General features: G+C 49.2%; 1 protein-coding gene across 1 annotated transcript in view; it reads right to left on the minus strand.

The window, feature by feature from the left end:
• abtb2b (ankyrin repeat and BTB (POZ) domain containing 2b) overlaps positions 1-7,500 on the minus strand; it is a gene marked incomplete at its 5' end in the record, with an annotated part of 32,186 nt that overhangs the window by 20,807 nt on the left and 3,879 nt on the right. The window lies entirely within an intron of this gene.

Below are 7,500 nucleotides of genomic sequence, written 5' to 3' on the forward strand. Positions count from 1 at the left end.
ACTTCCCTCTCCCATCAACCCCTCGCATTCCCCCCTTCCTTAACCCATTAGACCCCCCCACTCTCCCTCAGCCAGACCACCACAGTCTAAACAACCATTCATCTATAGCCACTGCTCTGGGCTGAATGGACTGACTGACTGACTGACTGACTGAATGACTGGCTGGCTGACTGACTGACTGACTGGCTGGCTGACTGACTGACTGACTGGCTGGCTGACTGGCTGGCTGGTTGGCTGACTGACTGGCTGAATGAATGACTGACTGACTGGCTGACTGACTGACTGGCTGGCTGACTGGCTGGCTGGTTGGCTGACTGACTGGCTGGCTGGCTGACTGACTGACTGACTGACTGACTTACTGGCTGGTTGGCTGACTGACTAACCGACTGATTGACATGAGGCTATACTAGATCATGGTAGTCATCCTTAGCCATTGAGCTGTCACTCGGCTATTCAGAACATTCACAGTGACATTTGACATCACAGCAGTGATTCCTCAACTGCCGGACCAGGGCTGATTCCTGTCACAGCTTGAGGTCAGGCCGGGGCTAAAACACATTGGTTTGGAGGCTCTCAGAACAACCACCAGAGCTCTGGCCGTGTCCCACACCAAACAACAGAGGACCAGGATGAACAGGGGTGAATGTGGAAGGAGTATCTCACTCCAAAGGCTGCTCTCTCTCTCTCTCTGTCCGCTGAGTGAACAGCCACATGGAGTTCGTATCAGCTGGGGAGAGGCTATTCATATCGTGGCTAATGACTTTTCCCTGTGTATGGACTATCAAACACACACACACACACGCGCGCGCATGCACACATGCACGCAGGCACGCACGCACGCAGGCACGCACACACACACACACACACACACACACACACACACACACATACACACATACGCACGCACGCACGCAGGCAGGCACACACACACACACACACACACACACACACACACACACACACACACACACACACACACACACACACACACACACACACAGATAACAGAGTAGAGTGGCCAGTTCTACTGGGAGTAGGGGAAGGAGATAACATCCAAGTGCCTGAGGGGGGGGGGGGGGGGGGGGGGGGATGGGCCAGCAGGCAGTCGTGGGAGAGGCTCAGGGAGAGACGGGTGAGGGAGGGAGGGAGGCAAGGTCGTGTTTTGGACCATGTAGAGCTCATTTAACATAATTACCTTTGGGTTAAGCATGTAACTAGATTACTGAGTGGTCTGCCCTAGGGCCTGGGATGGGGGTCTTACAGGGGAGCTGGGGGTCTTACAGGGGGGCTGGGGGTACTGTAAGGCGGGGAGGGGGCTGTGGGGAGGGGACATCCCCTCCAAAAACAGGCCCCACTCACAGCTCAAGGGTTCCTTTGTGTTCCCACCACCACCAGCCCTCCAGGGGGTCTCAGAGGAATTCTAACCCAGGACAGAGAGGCTCTCCCTGGGCTTCCCGGGCCAGATCTCCCACCCCAGGCCCAGCTCAGCTCTCTGGAGGTCTGGAGGATATGAACGACCACATTCTTGGATTCCAAGTCATATTGGATTCCTCTGTCTGAGCCCGGGAGCCAGTAGTACTGCTACTGAGGCAGCTAGCTAACACGTGTTTGATACCATTCCTCATTCCATTCCATGCATTAGGATGAGCCTGTCCTCTGATTTCTACCTCGACCAGCCTCTCCTGGAGGAGAGCTAAAGAAAGCTATGAGCTCTTGTTGACATGACTATCTCAGGTAGAGAGAGAGAGAAATGACTCTAGTTGTTATGTATTTGTGAGCTACTAGGGCTGCCGTAGTAGTAAGGGACCCAGGAATTATGGGTAATGTTGTTGTTGTCTTGAGTTCACCTGAAGCAGCGGGAACACGGCTGTACGTTCGGTGTTAGCACAAATAAAAAGTTAACCGTTCACCTGCGTCCGTATCATTGTTAGAAACAGTGAAGACGTAACAAAAGTGGCGACGAGGACGTGTGGACCAACGCGTGTTGTCGGTGTATGAAAAAGGGAGAAGTTTTCCGGTGTTTGCCTCACGAGAGCCCCGGGCTAACGTTGATGCTAGCTGCGAATGTTCCGACGATTTTCCTACGGAGAGGAGAGGAGGCAACAGCGACACCGACCCCAACAACGGAGCACCATAACCAGGAGCCTAAAGTAAGATGGCTGGAGTTATCGGCTCGATTGGCCCCTTTGATGAGAGTGTTGAGCAATGGAGCTCATACACGGAGCGGTTTGACTATTTTGTCGCAGCGAATGGAATAGATGATGGCAAGATTGTACCCACTTTTTTGACTGTGATCGGTCCAAAGGCCTTTACTCTGCTTCGGAACATCCTACAACCAGAGAGACCAGGGAGTAAAACGTATACAGAAATTGTGGACATCTTGACCAAACATTTCTCCCCTAAACCTCTGGTAATCGCCGAAAGATTCAGATTTCACCGGCGACATCAGGAAGAGGGTGAGTCTGTAACTACGTTCGTGGCAGCTTTACGTAAACTGGCTGAACACTGTGAGTTTGGTGAAACTCTACGTGATGCTTTAAGGGACAGGCTGGTATGCGGACTGAAAAATGAAGCAGCACAGAAAAGATTGCTTACAGAAAGTGATTTGACTCTTGAAAAGGCCATTAATGTAAGTGTGTCCATGGAAATGGCATCTAAAGAAGCCCAGCAGCTGCATGCGGTAGGGAAAGTTTACAAACTCAGCAGCAGCAACCAAGATGTGCAAGGGCCATGCTTTCGCTGTGGTACATCTGGGCATCTTGCATCTGCTTGTTGGAGCAAAGATATGGATTGCCATAAATGTGGGAAAAGAGGCCATGTGGAGCGAGCATGCAGAAGTAAAATGAGCAAAGAGGAAGGCTCAAGGACTGGAAATAGAATGAAAAGTGCACATTACAAGAAGAAAAGACATGTTCACACAGTCACATATGAAAAGGAGAGTAATAGTGATTCTTCGGAGGGGGACATGTCTGCCACAGTGAATACAATACGAGTAATGACTGTGGGTGAGAGCTCAGATGGTTTCTGGACCAAAGCCAAGTTGGAAGGACATTCCATAAAGATGCAAATAGACACTGGATCGAGGGCATCATTATTGTCCTATGGAATCTACATGAAACACATGAGACATCTCCCTCTACGTCCTTCAGACACGGTATTCAGAGCATACACTGGACACACGGTGCACATGAAAGGGATGACCGATGTACTGGTGCAGTGTAATGATCAGACGGTGAGCCTTCCAGTCTACATCACCAAGGGAAACTACGCCGCCATAATGGGTCGGGTGTGGTTAAAGGCGATCCGTCTCAACTGGCAAGAGGTGAGAAAAATGTCAGACAGTTCTACACAGCTTCAGATGTTACTGGAAAAACATAAAGAGGTCTTTCGTGATGAACTGGGCTGCATGGAAAATATTACGGTGAAGCTACATGTCAAACCTGATACTAAACCTGTGTTTTTGAAAGCGAGACCAGTGCCGTATGCCATCAAACCGAAGGTGGAAGCTGATTTGGAGGCTTTGGTCAAAAATGGAGTCTTGGAGCCTGTAACGACTAGTGAGTGGGCTACACCCATCGTTCCGGTGCAAAAGAAAAATGGTGGAATCCGGACCTGTGGGGACTTTAAGGTAACCGTCAACCCGGCCTTAATAGCAGAACAGTACCCACTTCCACTGATCAATGACTTATTTGCTGGGCTGAGTGGAGGTCAAAAATTCAGCAAAATAGATCTAAATCAGGCGTACCTGCAAATGCAAGTGGATGAACAGTCACGTGAGATGCTGACTGTCAACACACACAAAGGTCTTTTCAGGTACTGCAGACTGCCTTTTGGTATCACTTCTGCCCCAGCTCTGTTCCAGCGAGCTATGGACCAGATCCTCAGTGGTCTAGCAGGAGTGCAGTGCTACTTAGATGACATCCTGTGTACAGGAGCAAACGATGAAGAGCACCTGCGTAACCTGGATGCGACTCTTCAAAGGTTGAGAGAGTATGGGCTAAGAGTCCGTAAAGACAAATGTGACTTCTTTCAACCATCCGTGGAATACCTCGGACATGTGATTAATGCTAACGGACTTCATACAGCACCGTCCAAAATCACAGCCATTGTGGAGGCACCTCCACCTCAAAACATCAGCCAGCTGCGATCCTTTTTAGGATTATTGAACTATTATGGCCGTTTTATCCCTAATCTGGCATCACTGCTACAGCCACTGCACGAGCTGTTACGCCAGGACAAGACATGGAAATGGACAGTCAGCTGTCAGGAGGCTTTTGAAAAAGCCAAGGGCGCGTTAACTACATCAGAAGTGCTGACTCACTTCAACCCATCACTTCCGCTTCAGCTCGCTTGTGATGCGTCCCCATATGGAGTGGGGGCAGTATTATCCCACATACTGCCAAATGGTGAGGAAAAGCCAGTCGCTTTCGCCTCTAGAACCTTGAACAAGGCAGAGTCTAACTATGCTCAAATAGAAAGAGAGGCACTGAGCATTGTGTTCGGGGTGAGAAAATTTCACCAGTACTTGTATGGGAGGAAGTTTACACTCCTAACGGATCATCAACCTCTCACAACCATCCTGGGACCACACACTGGGATACCATCCCTTGCTGCATCAAGACTGCAGAGGTGGGCTTTGCTGCTATCTGCTCACGCTTACGACATCAAATATCGTAAGTCAGATTCCCACTGCAACGCTGACGGGTTATCCAGACTCCCTCTGCCAGTCACAAAGCCCGATTCTAAAACTGTGGACATCTTCTACTTCAGGGAGGTGGAAAAAGCACCTGTTTCAGCTGTGCAGGTCAAGAAAGGGACTCGCAATGACCCAGAGCTGTCAGAGGTCATGGACATTGTGGTCAAAGGCCGACCTGCTGGCGACACTGGGCGCCTGAAACCTTACCTGGGAAGGAGATTGGAGCTTTCTGTCCAGTCGGGATGCCTGCTTTGGGGGAGGCGAGTGATCATTCCACTGTCACTTCGAGCAAAAATGTTGCAACAGCTTCATGCAGGACATAGTGGAATAGTCAAGATGAAGGAAATAGCGAGAAGCTATTTTTGGTGGCCAGGCATGGACAAACAAATTGAGGAAATCACTGCATCTTGTTCAGCTTGCCACAGAACCAGAAACAACCCGCCATTAGCTCCCCTTCATCCGTGGGAATTTCCCCAAGAACCATGGCAGCGTGTCCACATTGACTTTGCAGGGCCAGTGGAAGACAGAATGTTCTTGGTTGCCATTGACGCACACAGCAAATGGCCTGAGGTGGCTATAATGAGGTCGACCACCACCGAAAGGACCATCGAAAAGCTAGGAGAGATGTTCTGTCGGTTTGGATTTCCTGCTCAGCTTGTCTCTGACAATGGGCCCCAGCTTGTGTCGCAGGAAATGTCGGCATTTCTACAAGCAAATGGAGTGCAGCACATCACCTCAGCTCCTTATCATCCTGCCACAAACGGCCTGGCTGAAAGGTTTGTCCAGACTCTGAAACATGCACTGAAAGCATCACAAGGACAAGGGACATTACACCAGAGACTGCATACCTTTCTGCTGAACTACAGAAACACGCCTCACAGCACTACAAAGGCATCTCCGGCAAGCCTAATGCTCAAGAGAGACCTGCGCACGACCTTCGACCTGTTGAAGCCCTCAGCAGTAAAAGACACAGTTCGAGGCCAACAGGAAAAACAGATACAACGCAGAGAACGTCAGGCTAAGGACAGACTCTTCACATCAGGCGAGACTGTGTTAGCGAGGAACTACAGTGGAGAACTTAAGTGGGTTCCTGCTACTATCCTTGCTCAGACTGGACCAGTCTCCTACACCGTCCAGACGGGTGACAGTGTCTGGCGGAGACATGCTGATCAGCTCCTGTCTGCGTCACCAGCGTCAGCAGAGCTGTCCTCTGAGGATCCGACAGATGCACTGTCCAAACATGCAGTTCCTCTCCACACCTCAGTACAACACCCAGTGCCAGAGACATCTGTCCCAGCTGCAAAGGTGACTTCTGATGAAACTGGGACACCTGTGCAGTTGAGTCCTGAAGACATTCTGCCTTCAGTGGACAATAAGACTGATGCTCCTGCAGAGCGCAGGTATCCTAAAAGAGAGCGGCAAACCCCTGCACGCTTGGGTCTTTAGAATAGCTCAGCAACTATCCCAAACCATCAGGGGCAGAATAATCCCCTTGGGAGCAGTTGAGGGATAGAGGCAGTCTACCCTCATCCCTGAGTTAGAGTTAAACATGCCTGTTATGTGTGTTTTAAACAGTTGATTGTGTTAAGTCATGTGTTGAGATGACATAATATTTGATACCAGAAATAAGCTGAATGTTTATGTTTATGTTCTTTTAAAAGGGAGCTAAGTTATCTGTTGTTTTTCTAAAAGGACATCTGTTGTAAGAGGGGAGGAGATGTTATGTATTTGTGAGCTACTAGGGCTGCCGTAGTAGTAAGGGACCCAGGAATTATGGGTAATGTTGTTGTTGTCTTGAGTTCACCTGAAGCAGCGGGAACACGGCTGTACGTTCGGTGTTAGCACAAATAAAAAGTTAACCGTTCACCTGCGTCCGTATCATTGTTAGAAACAGTGAAGACGTAACACTAGTCTCTATGTAACCGGCAGGGTTTGAACTGGGGCCTTCTCACATGGACGCCACAGACATGACCTGTGACCAATATAAAATACGAGTGTATCCCAAAATGAAAATGGATAGATAGATAGATAGATAGATAGATAGATAGATCGATAGATAGATCGATATTTTATTGATCCCTGAAGGGAAATTAAGGCGTTACAGCAGCTCACATCACAAACAACAACATAAACAACAAAATAAAGTGACAATAGAAAACAGAATAAAAATAAAATAAAATAGACATCTGAAACATCATATACAGTAAGAACAGTCCAGTATGATTTAACAGCCAAAAACTGGTGAAAACCGGTGTGGATCCCAGCGAGATCCCTTTTGAGTCATAGCTAACCGAGGGAAAATATCTGTACATTCCAAAAGCTTCGGGTTAAGCTTAGGTAGGATCACAGGTTAAGCTTAGGTAGGATCACAGGTTAAGCTTAGGTAGGATCACAGGTTAAGCTTAGGTAGGATCACAGGTTAAGCTTAGGTAGGATCACAGGTTAAGCTTAGGTAGGATCACAGGTTAAGCTTAGGTAGGATCACAGGTTAAGCTTAGGTAGGATCACAGGTTAAGCTTAGGTAGGATCACAGGTTAAGCTTAGGTAGGATGGCTGCTTCAAAAGCCATTTGAGAGCTACTGGCTTCCACTGAGCCCCATGTTTAGATTGTGTGTGTGAGCCCTCTGGCCGGCCAGGTCCAGTGGAAGGCTCCAGGACGGCTGAGTGGCTCCACACAGATGCCCCAGTGTCTGCTCTGTCTCCTGGGCATGGCTCGGCCTGTCAGCTCCAGTGTGTGTGTGTGTGTGGAGATCTGGAGGATGCCAGCGCTGCCCTGATCAGACCAGCCTTACAGCACAGGAGAG

Source organism: Argentina silus (assembly GCF_951799395.1).
Source record: "Argentina silus genome assembly, chromosome: 3".
NCBI classification, from domain to species: domain Eukaryota; kingdom Metazoa; phylum Chordata; class Actinopteri; order Argentiniformes; family Argentinidae; genus Argentina; species Argentina silus.